The following is a 19,566-nucleotide window of genomic DNA, read 5'->3' as shown; positions in this document are numbered from 1 at the left end:
TGCATTATATGTGGGCAAAGTTATATGAGGGGTGGGGAATTTCAGTTATCCAGACATCTGCAATAATGCATGCTACCAAAAGCAAGGAAGCCTGTAATTTCTTGACCTACTTTAACGATAATTTTGTTCTTCAAAAAGTACCAGTTTTTATCATCAAAAAGAAGAAATTGGTTACTGTGGTAGAAGTGATAGGAACTTTGGGGAGAAGTGACCACTCCCTCCTAAACTTTGCTCCTAGTGTTAGATTACAGATTGTGAGTTGGAAAGGACCATGGAGGCCATGTACTCCAACACCCTGATTTTTACAGAGAAGGATAGTGAGGCTGGGAAAGGAAATGGGATTGGTCCAAAGTGACGCAAGTAGAAACATCACAGGGGAGATGGAGAAAGAAAAGAAAGTGAGGCATTCTCTGATTTTCATCCTGGGCTTTAGGAAAACATTTCAAAGTGTTGAAAGGAAGGATGGGTATTATCTCATGGCCTAAAAGTCTACCAAGGAAGTCAGCTTAGGAGGGGATTGGGAAATTCAAGAACGAAATTCCTGAGGACACAAACAGGCAACAATTGTAATGAAGGAAAGCAGGAGTTACTGGAAGACACTAATGTTTTCAGAACTTCGTACCTTAGATTTAAAAGATATGTACAGAAAATACGAGCAAAGGCAGGTAACATAAGGGCCAGAAAACCATGGCATGGCCTAGTAGGAATAATTTCCAGAGTACAAAAATTAAGGATAAGGTAAGCCTAGTGAGGAAACAGCCAAGTCAATAAGCATTTATTAAGCACCAGTAATATGTGAGGTGGAGCAGCTAGGTGGTATAGTGGGTCCTGGAGTCAAAAAGATCTGAGTTCAAATCAGCTGTGTGACCCTGGATAAGTCGCTTAATCCCTCTGCCTCAGTTCCTCATCTGTAAAATGAGGACATGAACAAGTCCATGGGCTCATGAAGAGTTGGACAAAACTGAACAAAACATATACTAGGCACTGTGCAAAAGCTGGAGATGGAAAGAAATGCAAAACAACAGTTTCTGCCCTCAAGGAGCATACAACCTGATAGGGACAAGATGCAAACAACTAGGTACAAATAAGCTTTTTATCAGGTAAATTGGAGATAATGTCAGAAGGAAATCATTACCTTTAAGGAGCATCAGGAAAGACATACATGGAGGAGCTTTAGATGAGACTTGAAGGAAGTCAGGAAGCAGAAATGAGGAGTAATAAAAAGGGGTTCATATTTTTGGTTTATTTTTTTCTTTCTTTTTTTTTTTTAAAGGTGTTTTATTTAATTTTAGTTTACCACACACGGTTCTACATAGTTTTGAGTTCCAGTTTTTCTCCCCTCCCTCCCCCCTCCCTCCCCAAGACGGCATGAAGTCTCATATAACTGTCATGTATAACTTCGCATTGAATTAATTTATGCTCTAGTCAAGTCGTGGAGAAGAATTTTGACCAATGGAATGAATCATGAGAAAGAAGAAACAGAACCAAAAAAAAAAAAAAACAAAACAAACTTAAGATGGTTTTAATTATATTTTATATTCATTCATTCTGAATAAATGGGTACATCCCCTGAACAGAATACAGGAAAGTACGAGGACTCAGACAAATGCCAGTCCTTTTATTGACCCCCAATTCAAATCTTCCCATCTGGCTCTTCATTGGTCAGATGCAACCCCCTGACTGGCTATGTCATGCCCTACTCAAATAGCTCGTTAATCATGCATATAAGCCTCTAACCTTTCAACTGATCAGAAGCCTGGTTTTGTCTAAATCACAGATTAGAACCAGTCACCTGACTTAGCTCTGCCAAAGCTGAGGGGGTGGCGTGCTTTTAATCCTGTGGAAACAAAATTCTCAGCATTTCTCACAATTTCCTCCTCTTTTCTTTTATTCAAATCTTTGTTTGCACATCTTTAATACTCCCTTACTCTCTCATATGAATTCTTCCCCTTATCTATCTTCCCTTTAAGTAAATATGGGAAGGGAAAGGGGAAAGGTTGATCGACCCACTGACAAATCAAAAGTGGGCAGTCCCCGTTATAAATAGAGACTCAAAAGAAAATGATAATGCAATTGTGCCTTTAAGATTCAAAAGTCTCTTCTCATATAGCTGTCTGGCAGGGAACATCATTCAATGAAGTCCTCTGGTGCTTGGTATTTGTTCCAGCCATCTCCAGCACAGCATCTCAGCATCTTCTCCTTCTTGTCTTCTTGTAGGAACCAGCTTTTTGTCCATTCTCCTACAAAAGTGATCTTAGCACAATTTTAAGTTACCATTCTGTATCAGTAAGGCAATGATAACAGTGTAGATGATAATTGTCAAAATGCCTATGTAGTTCTGTATTGCAAAGTATATGAGACTCTCCACATAGAAGGTAGAAGAAGTAAACCATTTATTCAGACACCAGAGAACCATATCCCAGAAGCCATTTATCCAATCTATCAGAGCAGTAAAACATTCAATGCATAATATCACAACATGGAGCCATGCCATCCCAAAACCTCTCTGATCCCCTCCTGGGGTCTTCCCCAAACACAAACTCACAGTACAGCTAAGTCAGCCTGTTCAGTTCTAACCATCACAAGGGCGGGCATTAGCAGCCATAACTGCTCGCTTTCTCTCTCTCTCTCTCCCCCTCCCCCCCTCTCTCTCCTGTGACATAACTTCCTTTTCCTGTCAGGAAGCTCCTACCACCACATGTGGCTTAAGCTTCCTGTGACATAAGCAGGTCACATGGCCTATTAATGGGTGGGAAAGATCTTCAAATCTAAAATACTACGACTTTTGGCCCAAAGATCTTTCTTATCCATAACATAGGTGTTTTAACAATCCGGCTAGCAGCTTCTGTGGGGGCACCACAGCCAGCACCCAGGAGGCTGCCAGCACACCAGAAAAGCACAGGTTCTTTTTATCTGCTTAAACAAGGAAAGCATGGTGAAGGGGTTGACCAGCTTTCTTTAATCCAGCATTCAGTTAGTTCAGGGGAGCATACACACAAGCATCAACAGACAGACCAAATACAGACTACATTCAGTTAGTTCAGGGGAAAAAACAGCCAGCACCCTGAACTTTAGGACATTCATTTAGTTCGGGGGAAAAACAATCAGCACCCCGAACTTCAGAACGAAATACAAACAAATTACAAATATCAACAGACAGACCCAATACAATTCATAGTTACCAACATCTAGGTTCAGCCCGAGAGTTTGGGCTGGCCCAGAGTCACACTCGCCACCGCTGCCGCGCCAACTGGAAAAGGGAAAAAAGGATCTTCAAGCTGTCTTCTCCCCTCTTATAGAGTTTTTGACATCATCAAGCGCTGCCTGAATGACCAGAGCCGATTGGTTCTTGAGTTGGCCCCCTCCCCTAGGTTAACACCCAATAGGGCATGGCTCTGGAGTCAACACCTCCCCTCAGCTAGCCCCATGAATCGTCACACAGGAAATTCCCTGCTCCCAGGCATGGTCTCTGGGCTTCCTGCCCCGGAAGAGGAGCAGCAGGCCCAGCACCCAGCAAGGCTCAATGAGATAAACTGAGTCACTCAAAGAAAACAAAGGCCACTCTGGCCACAAGGGGGCAATGGGAATTCTGGGATAACTGGTGTGAACAGAACTTTAAACAACAATATAATAGGGATAACACAAGACAAGCATATAGAACAATGTCATCATTCCCCTCTCAAATGAATGGGGTAAGGGGTGAAGGTCTCGTCCTCCAAAGCTTCTTCCTGCTGAAATTGGACGTAGAGCTGTCCCTGCCCCGAGAGACTAAGAGTCCTATTCGGGAGGTCCAGAGATGACACATCACAGTCGTGGACAGGTCCAGAGGTGGCATCCAAACACATCATAGGATGACATCTGGCTTAAGTGATCAGGCATCTGCAGGTGGATGGTACTAAGCCTGCAGGAAACAAATCTCACAAACAAATTTAGCAGGCAAAAATGCAAAAAGAAACAGAGACTATCATAGCCTCATTCATGATAGAATACATGAGTCAAAGGTACAATTTCATAACTTTTTCTCCTGAATAGACTACAGTTACAGTATTGTCTTTCCCATGTGCTATAATTTCTGTAGCCTTTGGAACATTGTCTGGCTTCCGTTTTACCCATACTTTAGCTCCCAATTTTATTCTATCAGTAGAACCAGATCCTTCCATTCCTCTGATAGTTATTTTGGAAGGAGGGTCAGTTTTCACAAGGGGTATAGTTTCAAAGGGAATAATAATCAATTGAACTATTCTATCATTTTGATACAACTTTATAGGTTCTTCACCTAAACTCTGGAGTGTCACAAGAATTTCTCCTTGATAACTAGAATCTATCACTCCAGCCAATACACGTATTCCATGAGCTGCTAATCCTGGTTTAGGCAATATCTGTCCAAAAGGATTTTTAGGGATTCTCATACATATCCCAGTAAAGAGTTTTCTTATCTCTTTTCTATCCAATCAAGAGTTCTCTAAACAATGTAAATCATATCCTGCCAAACCAGGTATTCCTGGATATGGTGGTAGGACATCTTCGCTCACAGTCCAATACTCAATATTTTGGATCTTACGTGTTTGCTGTTCTCTAATTCGCAGATTCGGTGTCATCATTCTGGCTAGAGGTGCACTTCCTCCTAATGGTCTATTACTCAAATTATGTAAAGCAGTGAACAAATTATCCTTCCAATGATATGGATTTATTCTAGTAAATAGAATTTATGAATTATTAGAACTTAACTTTCTTAACTGTTCTTTCAACAATCCATTCATTCTTTCTATCAATCCAGATGCTTGTGGATAATATAGAATATGATATATCCACTCTATATTGTTCAACACACAATATCTCTTCATCTCATTACCTTTGAAATGTGACCCACTGTCACTTTGAATCAGCATTGGGGTTTCATAATATAGACTTATCTACAGGTGTTTTTCTGGGTTGCATTCTTATAAGAACAAGTCACTAGTACACCTGAATAGGTGTCAACACAAGTACATATAAATTTACATCCTTTATCTTGAGGTAGTGGTCCAATATAATCTATCTGCCAAATCTGGGCTGGAACTTTTCCCCTTGCTATTTCCCGAGTTACTGACCTAGGAACAGTTTGTTCCTTTTTCAATTGACATATATGACATTCCTCTGCTTTAACAATGAATAAGAGATACTAATACCTCAATCTTGTCCCCACCGGTGTGTGGCCTGGACCCCTAAATGGCCAGCTGCTTGGTGGACCCATTTTGCTAGTACTGGATCATCAGTTGGTGTCAGAGTAGGGACAATATGTTCAGTATCAATCTTTGCTAGTTGATCAGCGTGTGCATTGTACTCTCATTCTGGCGTAGTGAGGGCTATGTGAGCATCTACATGAAAAACTGACAAAGTAGTAACCAAAGACATGTCCTATATATCTTCCCACAATTCTTTGCCCCAGATTTGCTTGCCATGAATTTCCCAATTTTGGTTTTTCCATATTGGCATCCATGTAGCTAACCCATTACCTACTCCCCACACTGTCTTCCTTTCTCTATTTTAATAGCTTGATGTACTGCCATAAGTTCAGCATATTGACTACTTCCACCTATCCCAGTACTTTCAAAAGTTTTCTTAGTACATGGGTTATAGGCTACTGCTTTCCAATGTCTTCTTTGGCCCAAATATTTTCCTGCCCCATCGGTAAACCATGCATGTTTCTTCTGTCCTTCAGTCAGTCCATCATATTTTACCAAGGACTGTATCAACTTTTGCCTTGGTTTGGAAGGTCTGTCATATCTATCAGTGTCAATGCTTGCAATAGATTCATGTAGAGCAGAAACTACGCTTTTGCCTGTTTTCAATCTATTCTGAATATACCATTTCCATTTTATTATGCTAGCCTCTTGCACATATCCAATTCTGTGAGATACTGGGGCACTCATTTCCCAAGTCATAATCGGGATTCCAGGCCTTAATATCACCTCATGGCCCAGAGTCAGTTGTTCAATCTCTACCAAAGCCCAATATGCAGCTAACAACTGCTTCTCAAAAGGTGTGTATTGTAATCCAGATGAAGATAGTTTCCATGACCAAAATCCTAAGGGTACATTTGGGCTTTGTTGTTTCTGCCATAAACTGCCATAGTCATCTTTTACAGTCACTTGTAATTCCACTGGTCCACTTTGCATAGGCCATAAATCCAGAGCCAATTGTGTAGCAGCTTTAGCTTCTTCAAAAGCTTTACTCTGTTCAAGTTCCCAATCAAATTCATATTTTTTCCTGGTAACTGTATATAAGGGTTTCGAAATCTGTCCAAGATGTGGAATGTGGTGTCTCCAATATCCAAACAGTCCTATGAACTTTAGGGCCTCCTTCTTATTGGTGGGATAGGAAAATCTTGAATCGTTTGTTGAGCTTGTTGGAGAATTTCTTGCAGTGCTTTATTCCATTGTATGCCCCAAAACTTTACAGTTTGAGCTGGTCCTTGAGTCTTTGCAGGGTTAATTTCCCATCATTTGCTTTTCATATGCTCAATTAAAAGCATCAAACTCTTCTCCACTTCTACATTTTCTCCCAGTATCAAAATACATCTATGTAGTGGGTAAGCTGTACACCAGGTTACTTCAATTCAACCAAATGTTCAGCCAAAATCCTATGACAAATAGTTGGGCTGTGCAGATATCCTTGTGGCAATCGGATAAAGTACATTGTCAGTCCTGCCACATGAAAGTAAACTGCTCCCACTGTTTGGAGTCTATTGGAATCATAAAGAAAGCATTGGCGAAATCAATAACTGCATACCAAGGCCATCATATTTCTGGATCCTTTCTATTTAAGTAACAGTATCTGGAACAGCAGCATACAAGGGAGGAGTCACTTCATTCAATTGTCCATAATCCACTGTCATTCTCCGTGTTCCATCTGACTTTCATACTGGCCATGCAGGATTATTCCATTGAGTGGTTGTAGGGACTAACACTCCTGCTTCAACATATTCCTCTATAGTATCGGCAATTTCATCTTGCCCATCTGGTACACAATACTGCTTCGAAGTAATTACTTTAGAAGGTTCAGGTAAAGTGATTGCGTTCATTTTTACTTTTCCCACCACAACTGTATTAATTCCTATCTTCCTTACTACAAATTGATATCTCCCCTAAGGCAAATTCAGAGTAATGCCTTTCAATATATCTATTCCAATGATGTATTCAGGAATGGGTACAATGACCATGGTATATTCTTTCTTAGGCAATTGTCCAATTTTCATCATCAGTTTGATTTGTTTGGCTGATATTTCAGCCCCTCCTAGTCCTGTGATGGTAATAGGCATTCCATGCTTAAATTTGTCAGGGTTTCCATAAATCAAGCTGGACTCTGCCCCAGTGTCTATTAATGCCCTAGTTACAGTATTTGATCCATTCTTCCAATATACAGTCAGATTAATATGGGGTCTGTAATCCCGTCTGTGTGTTTCTTTAATCTGTGCTGAGGCTCAGCCTATTCCCTAGTCTCCTTGAAGGTGTGACTCAGTTGGATACAAGGATTCAAGATCTGTAAGATTTGTAGGGGCAGTTCTTACTTCTCTATTCCATTTGCTATTAAGCTCCTTATCTAGGTACATTTTGCATAGCTCATTAGTTGGAATATCATCTATTCTTCTAAAACCTACCCCTGCTTTCAAAAAAGCAGTAAACATTTCTTTCCTTATCATTCTATTCCGATGTTGACTCTGCTGGTTTTGTACCCTTCTCTCTCAAAGAAATTTATTATTTCCCCAGTCTCCTAAGTCACTTAACTGTGAAATCTTATCCAGCACCTCTGAAAGAAGGTTCCCTACTTCTGCAATCAGCAAAGTTAGAATCACATGTTTATAAGTGGGGGGGGTGCCATCTTAACTATCAAATTCCTATGAGAGACTCCCAAGAGAGTTTCATAATAAACTTTGGCATTCCCTAACATAATAGCAGTCTTCATTACCTCCTTCTTTAACTTTCTCATACAGTCCCTAATTGAATACCAAGGTCTATCTGCAGTAGGCCACATAGAATCCACAGGGTATTCTTCTTTACAGCCTGTCACAGCCAAAGCCAACAAATTGGTTGTTTGGTTATATCATTGCAAATTATAATCCCTAAAAGCTTGCTGTACAAAACAATTCTGACTAATACTTATGAATCTCATACAATCCACAGTATCTACAGACACTCTTGCATCCCCTTCATCACTGATTCTCATCATCCAAGATACTGATGATTCTCCCATTCTCTGGGTGAACCTACTCAAGATATCTGTGATTTCCTGCTGTGTAAAATCTTCCCAAACCTCCCTGAACAAAGCATTATGATCCTGTTTTTCTTGCCTCTTTGGCTGTATGGGGCACACTTCTCTTTGAGAAGTCTGGTGTGATACTGTAACACTCAATGTGGCTCAGAAGTAGCATTATGCCACAAAGTATCACCTTGTGCCGGAGGTTCTGACATTTTATCCTCCTGTCTAGATTCTCTGCCCCTGTTACCATAATAACAAGACTGACTGCTAGATTCGACCTTAGCTGAACTAAGGTGCACTCTTGACCTCCTTGGCTCCCTCCGCCTTTTAGCTGAATTTACAAGGCTAATAGGTTTCTTTTGTTCTACCACCTGAATTTTTCCATCTTGTTGTGGTATAGAAGAAGCACTTTCACTTGAATTATCAGACCTCTCAGCAATTGTCTGAGTCTGAGCTTTCTCTTATAATAGCCTGCGCCTGTTTTCACATACAATACGATAGGCTGTGAGTAAAATCCATCCTCTTCTAGAGATCTGTGTTGGTACTTCTGTTCCTGCCTCAACAGTAACCTCTCTGAAGCGTAGATCCAAATATCTAGGTCCCCCACTGTGTAGCTTATGTTTCCACTCTTCACAGGGACCAGTGCCTTTAGACCATTCCCTTGCTAGGGAGCAATAAGTTACATCCTCCTGTCCTGGGACAACCATTTCTCCCTCTAAAGCCCTTCTACCTCGTGATACCATTCGTGATGCCAGATAATGTATCAGTAAGGCAATAATAACAAAGTCGATGTTAATTGTCAAAATGCCTACGTAGTTTTGTATCACAAAGTATATGAGAGTCTCCACGTAGAAGGTAGAAGAAGTGCACCATTTCTTCAGACACCAGAGAACCATATCCCACAAGCCATTTACCCAATGTATCAGAGCAGTAAAATATTCCATACATAATATCACAACATGGAGCTGTGGCGTCCCAAAACCGGACTACCTGCTGGGGCCTTCCCGAAAAACAAACTCACAGCTAAGTCAGCCTGTTCAGTTCTAACCATCACAAGGGCGGGCATTAGCAGCCATTAGCAGCCATAACTGCTCTCTCTTTTCTCAGCATTTTCTGGGACATAGCTTCCTTTTCCTGTCAGGAAGCTCCTCCCACCACATGTGTCTTAGGCTTCCTGTGACATAAGCAGGTCACATGGCCTATTAATGGGTGGGAAAGATCTTCAAATCCAAATTGCTGCTACAGCTTGTTGAATTGAATGTAATGAACGATAATTATGCTGTAACGCCAACTTAAATCTCCTCTCCTACAAAGACTTTGTATTTTGTTACTGTACACTTAGAAGGGAGGGAATAGAATCTTGATACTAATATTTTAACACCCGTGGCAGAAGGAATATGTGTGAGGCACTTGGGACAGACAGAACTGCCTTCCTGACTGACAGCTCACTGTGAAGGTATTTTGAGAGAACTGAGTTAAATGTCATTCCTAATAAGAACTGAATTCAATTAAATCAGACTTTGTCAAGTAAAGCAGTTAACTGACATCTCTAAGACAACTGGTAGTTATGGTGGTCATAGGTTGAGAAAAATTTACCCCACATTTTTAGGAGTCATGAGTAGAGAGGCAGAGAGACCTTAAGAGACAAGACATGAGTGGTCATGAATACTGGGCAGACCAGAGAAGAAGAAGAAAAGCAACACTTAGCATAAGGAACAGGAACTGAGATCAGGACAAATCCGTAGTGGTATTCAATGATGAGAGAATTCTAATCCAGTCTCACCTTTGGAGAACAGATAATACTCTGACTGTGACTACCACGTGGGTGTTACATTGTGAAAATGCATATCATTTTATGTTCTAATATGCCTCATATCTAATAACACGTCCACATTTGAGGCCGAGATAAGAAAGAGAACCCATGAAATAAGTACATTTATTAAGTGCTATGCATTTGTTGCTTTTACTGGGCTGAGGGCTTGAGCCAATCAATTACTTAATGTAAGATTTAGTATTGTGTTGTTTATGAGGTAATATTAGAACATACCTCAGATTACCTTCAGAATTTGAAGAGGAAAATAATAGCATATCGGTAGTAGACTGATGTATGGGGATATGAATGAAATGAATGTGTGTGTGTGTGACTGTGAAATGAATGAAAAAGGCATTTAAGTGCTCACTCTGTGCCAAGCACTGAGTGTCCAAAGATGAAAACAAAGATGGTTCCTTCCCTCAGAAAGCTGATGTGTCTAACATTAATCAACATATGTAGGGAAATGGTGGCTCCAAAGGCACACTTTGGTTAAGAAAATGACAGGGATAGGGTTTAGGGCCATAGGGGAATAGATTGACATTCTCTTTCCAGGACCCATGACAGTGTTGATTTGATCATGTTTCTGGAACTGGAAGGCTGGCTGATAGGAAGTAAAGTGGCACATGGCTGGGCCAGTCTGAATACTGGGCTAACACTCACCAGTCAAGATAGCAGGCTTTGGGGTGTGTTGTTGGTCCCTGACATGTTTTATTCATACCTTATATCGCATACCCACACATTACAAAGTTGAGACAACAGTCAATTACTTAATAAATGCTTATTGATTGAGTACTCAAATATCATTCAGTGACTTTTCTGATGCTGAAAATAAAATTGAAGTCAATTTGACTTATTTGATCTTGGCAAATATCATGTGGTTCTCTCAAACCTGGGAGACATTGTTGGAGTGGAACTTGATATGCCCTGCTCCTTCACCTGGCTGTCCATCTATCTGGTCTCCTTTCTTCTAAAATGTGAAAACATACTCCTCCTTCTCCTTCTATGATGGGCCTTCTGATCCCAGTTCCCCTGAGAGAAGAGTCAACGTTCATTCAGTTTCTCTAGGCTGCTGAGGTTTTTTCAGCTAAAGTCATGTTCCTCTACCTTTAGCTAGAGTTTTGTAATGGATGGAAGGCCCACAATACAGGTGGTAGTTAAAACTAGTTAACTAGATGGTAGTTAAAGGACTCAGATTAATCCACAGGACATTTCCCCTAGACTTCCTGCACTTTTATCTGGGGATGTCAATAACTAGTTAATTTCACTCCCCATCCTGGTGACATGTTATGTAACAAATTGCCCATCCTAAGAATTGTCACTCAATAGAATGGTTGTAGTATCCTGTTATCTTAGTAGCTGCCAGAGCCAGTTCTGGGAGGCAGGTGAGGAGGGGGCTGATAATTCAGGACCTGACCCCTGCCTTTTGTCCCAGGCTCTGCTCTCATCTTCTCTACTTCTGCAGTTGTGATTTTGTTTAAAACAGAAATGTTTTCATGAAATTAGAAAAGGGGATGACAAAAATTATGTGGGAGGAAGGAACGCAAGTATCAAAGCTAATTGGATTCAATGTAAATGTATTAAGCATTGACTGTATACAATGTACTTGGTGCTATGGATAAAAAGACAAGGACAAACCAGCCCCTGGAGACTTTCTATTCATTGAGGGGGAAACAAATACATGTCAAAATAATATAAAACATCAAGCGCTTCGGCAGCATTGGCGGTGAGCTGCTGAGAGCACTAATAACTGGGACAGGTCTCCTGTTGGAGATGACACATGCATTGAGCTCAGGATTCCAAGGGGAAGGGATGAGGAGAGAGCATTCTGGGCATGGTGACTAGCCCATCCAAAGGCTAGCCAATCAGCCCGGAAAGAGAAGCTTGGAACCTGATTGTCAGCACACTTAATGCCAAATGGGGCTCCCGTATCCATGAAGGGAAAAAGAAAATGCAATGAAAGGTTTGACATCTTTTCCATTATTCATCTGTTGACCTCTGACTTAATCTCTAAATTCTTTGGGGAATCACTCTTTTTTTTCTTTTGGGTTAATGCAATAAAACCAAATTAGTTACTTTACAAAGTAAAAAATAGGTATTTGAAAGTTAAGAATCATAATAAGGACTATGAGATGAATAGGGTTTTTAAAAATATTCTAATTTTGATAAAATCAAACTTATTTTGCAACTGCTTAAATTTTTGAAAATGAAATTCATCCCACAAAATGTGATGACTCCCTCTAATTCTCCATCAGGATTTTGTTTATGCATTCATTATTCTTTTTTTTTCCTCTTACATGGTCATAATACCTGTATTGTTCTTCCACGTCTGATGGTGGTGGTTGTTTTTCTCTGCATATTTTCATTAAAAAAGCTTTTTTTTTTTTAAACATTTATTTATATAACCCCAACTCAGCCCACAGAGAATATGGCTGTTGTTACTGCAAAGGAGAGAGAGTAAAATCATGAGGGGGCTGACAGTTTAGCTATCATTCCACAAGGAGTCTGTCAGAAAACTGTAAGAGTTTAATTGTCACCTTTGAGAAAGTCTGGAGAAGACAACCTGAGGAGAATTCTTGAGATATATTAGCTATCATCCTGAGGGTACTGAACTACTGGCCTGTGGCTCCTGTGTTGAGAAGTCACAAGTTATAATATCTACATATCTATATCTCTACATCTATCTATCTATATGATTCTGGCTGTGATCTTTCTCACAGCTGATATATTGTTGAAATATTTAAATATGTCTTTCCATTTGTCACACTTAATAAATTGCAGAGCCAGGGGCACTGATGTTTGTCTAAGCCTATGAGACTATTTATGGGTTGATACTGAAAGGGAAAAGAAAGCTTATGGGGAAAGAGATCTCAGTGGGGGCTTGGAGCTAATTAATTAATAAGATAGTTTCTGTACTTGTGGTCCTTTATGTGGTAACATCAGAACACATCTATGATTGCTTTGGGGCCTAATGGAAGGCATTTAGAGGGAATGAATCTAGTAGTAGATGGGTTAGGATTTGATGTGCAGAGCACCTGAGATGGGTTGCCCTTATAACATAGACCCAGACTCTCATCCATGAGATTGCTACACATGTCTTAGCATAAAGCCTAGCTATAAAGAAGGAGGAATACTTTCTAAGCCCTGCTATATAGGGCTTACATGAAGACTCATACATGGGGGCTTCTATCTGGGTTTTTTAAATATTCCTACTCCATTTAAAAACATTTTTTTTATTATACACATATTCTTTTTCACCAGCCATTGTTCTGTAGGCTGACAAATGCAAAATGCCTGACGGTGGTGCATTGGTCATTGTAGTGAGCTCTGTGTGTGATAGGATGGCAGTTGTGGTGAGGAGAGGGTTTTATCCATTCACATCCTAACTATTGGTGTGTATATGCTGCAAGTTTAACGTTTAGTGGAGTATTATGGGTTTGCTAAATACAATTTTCACTTTTTCTCTTCCTTCAAAACATAGGCTGCCATGTTTGTAATATGTTGTGAATTAACAGGTATTGAGACACATAGAAGTCCAAATGTCGGACTTGGTCCTGATTTTAAAAATAAAGACATTATGAAATTATAATATTATCATCACCATCAGTTATCTAGCATTTATACAAGGTGTTAGCGTTTACAAAGAGTTTTACATGATCTTCACAACAGTTCTTGGAGGGAAAGGAAGGAAGGAAGAAGGAAGGATTTATGAATCACTTGCTATGTTCCAGGCACTATGCTAAGTGATGGGGATACAAATACAATGCAAAAAGAAAGACAGTCCCTGCCCTCATGGAAGTTACATCCTAATGGGGAAGACTAAAAAGTAGGGGAGTAGAATGAAGGTACCTGGCAGTGCATGGTTTTGAAATCCAAAAAGTCAAGAACAGGACCAGGAGGGGAATGATGGAAAGCTGGCCTGGGATCCTTCACAAAATGGAGTGTCCAGGAGAAACTTACCAATGGGCGAAGGGGGCTAAGTCTTGTGGTGCTAAGGGGCTAAGTCTTCCATGATGAAAAGGCTGTGAGAGTGGTAAGATCTTTCAAGGCTAAGAGACTACAGGCATTGAAAGATCATAGGGTTTTTAAGAGTTGAGGAGATACAAAGTAAGAACTGGTAGACTTAAGACCAGGGGAAACGACAGTATTTTGTGAATTCCCAAATCTGGCTGATTGCACAATTCCTGATACAGTGATGATGGGGGATTGTATCCATTTCGGTCTCTGAGGATGAGGATTTCAATAAAAAACTAGAGAGTTTTATAAGATAAGAAGGTTTACCAGTAGAAAAACTGGGAACTCTGCTTAAATCAGAAAAAAAAAATGCTTCCCACATGGTTAGCACTAAAAGTATAAATATCCTGCATCATAAGCTTGTCAGAAGACCTAAGTTAAAGATCTTCATGGAAGAGGATCCTGACCTTTCTCAGGAAGAACCAGTAGAGATGGACTAGGCATGCAGGAAAACTAACCATAAGAGGCTGGTCAGCAATTCTCATAGATAAAATGGATAATTTGATGGAAAATGTCAGAGTACCTGATTTTGAATTTATAAGTTCTCAGGTATAGAGAAATCTGAAATCATCCAGCAGGAGGACTTTCAAAAACTAGTGTGATACTGTGAGTATGGTCCATGGGTTCTGATGGCATATGTTAGATTCACAACTCCATCTAGCACTTAGGAAAAAACTACCACCTCTGTGATGATGGTCTCATCATCTCATCGCCTCATGCCTAGACTATTGTAATAGCTGCCAGGGGTCTGCCTGCCTCAAGTCTCCCCCCTCTCCAGTCCATCCTCCATTCAGACAAGAAACTGAGTTTCCTAAAGCCGAGGTCTGATTCTTTCTCTCTGTTTCTCTCTGTCTCTGTCTCTCTCTTTTGTCTGACTCTATCTCTGTCTCTCTGTCTCTGTCTTTTTCTCTCTCTCTCCTCCCCTTCTCTCTCTCTCTCTCTCTCTCTCTCTCTCTCTCTCTCTCTCTCTCTCTCACACACACACACACACACACACACACACACACTCAATAAACTCCCATGGCTCCCTATTGCCTCCAGGAGCAAATACGAAAGGCTCTGTTTGTTATTCAAAGCCCTTCCTAAGCTGCCCCCTCCTCCCTTCCCAGTCTTCTTATACATGACTTCCCAACCTGTCCTCTTCCATACAGGGGTGCTGGCCTCTTGTGTCCATCTCTCATCTCTAGACATTCTCTCTGGCTGTCCTGGGTACCTGGAACACTCTCCCTCCTCTGCTCTGACTACTGACCTCCCTGGCTTCCTTGAAGCCACAGTTAAAATCCCAGCTTCCATAGGAAGCCTTCCCCTTGCTTAGTTATTTTTCAGTCATGTCTTGACTTCCTGACCCCATTTGGGTTTTCTTGGCAAAGATACTAGAGATGTTTGCCATTTCTAGATGAAGAAACTGAGGCAAACAGATTAAGTGATTTGCCCACTGTCACACGGCTACTAAATGTCTGCAGTCAGATTTGAACTCAAGAAGAAGAATCTTTCTGACTCCAGAACCAGTGTATTATCCATGGTGCCATCTAGCTGCCCCAAACCCTTTCCCAACCCTTCTTAATTCTAGTGCCTTCCCTGTCTTAATTATCTTCTATTTGTCCTGTAAATAGCTTGCTTTGTATACTTTTGTTCACATATTCTCTCCTCCATCAGGCTGTGAGCTCCTTAAAGGCAAGGACTGCCTTTTTCCTCTTTTTGTGTCCCCACTGCTTAGCACAGTGCCCGGCACATAGTAGGTACTTAATAAATGTTTATTGATTGACTGATGTGAGTGGAAAGACTTGGCAGAAAAAAGAGGGGGGTATAGCCTGAGAGAGCAAACAGTCAGAATGACCCAAGTATGCAAAGGAAGACTGTAGGGATGGTCTGGGTTAAATGTACATCTAACAAATTCCACACAGATAATAAGCATCTGATACAGAGCCTGGAACTTTGTAGGTACTTTAATAAATGCTTTTTATTGACTTGTGGGCAGTTATTAAAGCACTAAAGGTATTTGAACAACAGGAGAAGTGTCCTGAGTGATCCAGCTTAGTCAAGCTTACCTCCACTTAACTCCAGAACATCTGGAGGTGTGATTGGGATAGAGGCAGAACAAGAGAGATGTCCTTCAGCAGTGATTCAAAGGCAGAGGGTACAGAAAGCAGAGTGAGAGATAACCACGTGAAAAGAATCACCTTAGGTGGGGAGACAAAAGACCAAGAGAACAGCAGGATCACCACTGGCACAAACCAAAAGGTAGGATTATGGTGGCCTGGATGGACACTGAGTGATCCCTGCACCTGAAAGAGAAATTCAGAGATGGTGTGAAAGAGGCTGACTTCCAAGGAATCAGCAGCAGAAAACAAAGATTTGGAGATAAAGGTTGCCAGAGACCCCAACTCCCCCAGAAGGGAAGCATGACCTCACTTTCAATTGTCACCACAATTTGATATAAGAACACCAGCATCAAGATGCAGCCCAACAAAGAACTGGAAATTGAGGGGATGCCCATCAGTCGGGGAATGGCTAAACAAGTTGTGGTACATGAATGTAATGGAATACTATTGTTCCACAAGAAATGATGAGCAGGCAGACTTCAGAAAAACCCGGAAAGACTTATATGAACTGATGCTGAGTGAAGTGAGCAGAACCAGAATGTTATGCACAGTATCAGCAACCTTCTGCAATGATCAGCTATGATGGATGTAGTTATTCTCAGCAATGCAATGATCTAAGACAATTCCAAAAGACTTGTGATGGAAAACGCTGTCCACATCCAGAGAAAGAACTATGGAGCTTGAATGCAGATGGAAGTATCGTATTTTCTCTCTTTTTTTGTTTTTGTTTTTTCTTTCTCATGATTTTCCCCTTCTGTTCTGATTCTTCTGTCACAGCATGACTAATGTGGAAATATGTTTAATATGATTGTACGTGTATAGCCTATATTAGATTGCTTGCTATCTTGGGGAGGGGGCAGGGGAAGGAGGAAGGGAGAAAAAAATGGAACTCAAAATCTTATAAAAGTGAATGTTGAAAACTAGAAATAAATAAATATGAAGGAAAAAAAAGATGCAGCCCAAGAGGCTTAACTGCTTCTTGTTACAGAGGTAGCTGCATGATCATACACATGTCAAAGGCACCCAAGGAGAGAATGATTGGATTTGGATATGAAAGAAGAGGCTCAAGGAAACAGCATCTAAAAGAAATGGTTACTCTACCCAAGTTGGACAAAGTTTGGCTAGAAAAATGTTACAATCCCAAAAGTCCAGAAGAGCTTTGAAATAGAAACTCACCATGGACTTGATGACTGGATAGAAGAGGTTGAATGGTCAGCTCTATCTACCTACATCTCCCACCCCTGGGATCTCTCTTCCTTGGAATGCTCCCCCTCATCTCTGTCTCCTGGCTTCCTTCCTAAACTCCCACTTTCTATGAAAGTATTTCCCAACAATTAATTGTTATGTCTTCCCTCTGCTGATTATTTTCTCTTTACCTTTCATATACCTTGTTTGTACATGGTTGTTTACATATTGTGTCTCCCATTATACTGTGAGCAACTTGAGGGCAAGGACCATATTTTACCTTTTTTAGTGTCCCCAGAACTTAGTATTGTGCTTGGCACCTAGTAGTTTTTAACAAATATTGACTGATTGAATTTGTGAGCTGGAGAAGAAGAGGAAGGTGGAGCAAAGTTATGCCCTTAAATGAACATGTTACTCTTTTAGACAGAAAGGTGCAGTTAGAGACAGAAGCATACCTTCACCTTGATTCCAAAAATCCATTGCTTAAAGAGAAGCTGCTACTTAGAAAGAGCAGTTCAATAATGTTGAATCCCACCTTGACTCACAGTCAGTACAGAGATCTCTCAGGCAAGCCTTGCATCATGGCACTTTGTGAGTCATCAATGACTTTTCCCAGAGTTTCCTGTGGAGAACCACTCTTGTTGAGACCCCTAGGGACCAGAAGCAATCTGTGTTGTTTAGAGATGATAGCCTACATCATCACAGCCAGGTTGAGGGATGCATATGTGGAGATATTAGGACAGTGATCAGCTTGGACCATTGTCCAACATAGATCAAGGTGAAGACCCAACCACCAGTCATAGATAACCTTGAATAAAGTCAACCAGTGATTAGGCTAACTTAGGATGTTGCAACAGAAATGTATGCCAGGTATAGTTCACTTGTGAATTCTAGATGATGCTTTGTAATTGGATCCTATGTCATATGAGTTGTGTGTTTGTGAAGGGTGCTATAGCTATTGGATCCCACTTTGTTAATGTATTCTAAAGTATATGTGTAGCATTATGAACACATCAGTATTATGTTTATACTCATCAATATTGCTAGTGTTGCATGTTCTTGGTTATTTTATGATGATTTACTTGTTGATGGCATATTATGGATAAACATATATTATTGGGATGTGCACATATTCTGTTCCTGAGTTTAGACATTTCATCTTTGGAAGCAGCCTGTCAAGTGGTGCTTTGCATTGTAATGTTTTCATTGCATATAATAATGTGGATTTCCTGTACTCCAGGTAAGTTTCAGGAAGACTCACTTTCCCTGAGTTCAAATTTAGCCTCAGATACTTCCTAGCTGTGTAACCCTGGGCAAGTCACTTAACCCTGTTTGCCTCTGTCCCTCATCTGTAAAACAAGCTGGAGAAGGAAATGGCAACCACTTGTATTAGCAAGGCAATAATCACAATATAGATGATAATTGTCAATATGCCTATGTGGTTCTATAACACAAAATATGAGAGACTCTCCATATAGAAGGTAGAAGAAATAAACAATTTATTCAGACACCAGAGAACCAGGTCCCAAAACCAATAAGTCTGACCCGTCTAAGCAGCAAACAAATTCCAGCACCAGTAAGTCCACTTTATCATAACAGCAAAGAATCTAAAACACAATATCACAGCAGGGAGCCAAATCATCCCAGAACCTTCCTGCCCCCTGCTGGGGCCTTGCCACCAACAATCACTCACAGCACTGCTAGGACACATCTGCTCTCTCCCCCAGCTCTAACTGTTCTCTCTCTCTCTGAGCATTTCCTGTGAAATACTTTCCTTTTCCTCTCAGCAAGCTCCTCACCACATGTGACTTGGGCTTCCTGTGACATAAACAGGTCACATGGCCTATTAATGGGTGGGAAAGATTTTCAAATCTAAATTGTCATTACACCACTCCAGTATCTTTGCCAAGAAAAATCCAAAAGGGATTAGACACGACTGAAACAACTGAACAACAACAAAACTTTCAGGGACTGAAAGTTTTTGTCTACAGGCAGAACTGTAGCCCATTTAAAATAGTGCTTCCACAAGAAAATGTGAATATTGTTACTATACCTTTAAGGGAGAAGAACTAGAGTCTTCAGAAGCCTTCAGTGATCTTTTCATGAGAAGTCTATGAAGGAGACATAGATGTGAAGACAACATCATAGAAAATGACAAGAATTTAACTGTTAATATATGGAAAGTTAACTTGTCAAGAGTCTTCACTGTCATTTTTG

The sequence above is a fragment of the Trichosurus vulpecula genome, chromosome 1, assembly GCF_011100635.1.
Source record: "Trichosurus vulpecula isolate mTriVul1 chromosome 1, mTriVul1.pri, whole genome shotgun sequence".
NCBI lineage: Eukaryota > Metazoa > Chordata > Mammalia > Diprotodontia > Phalangeridae > Trichosurus > Trichosurus vulpecula.
This window is presented reverse-complemented; position numbering follows the sequence as displayed.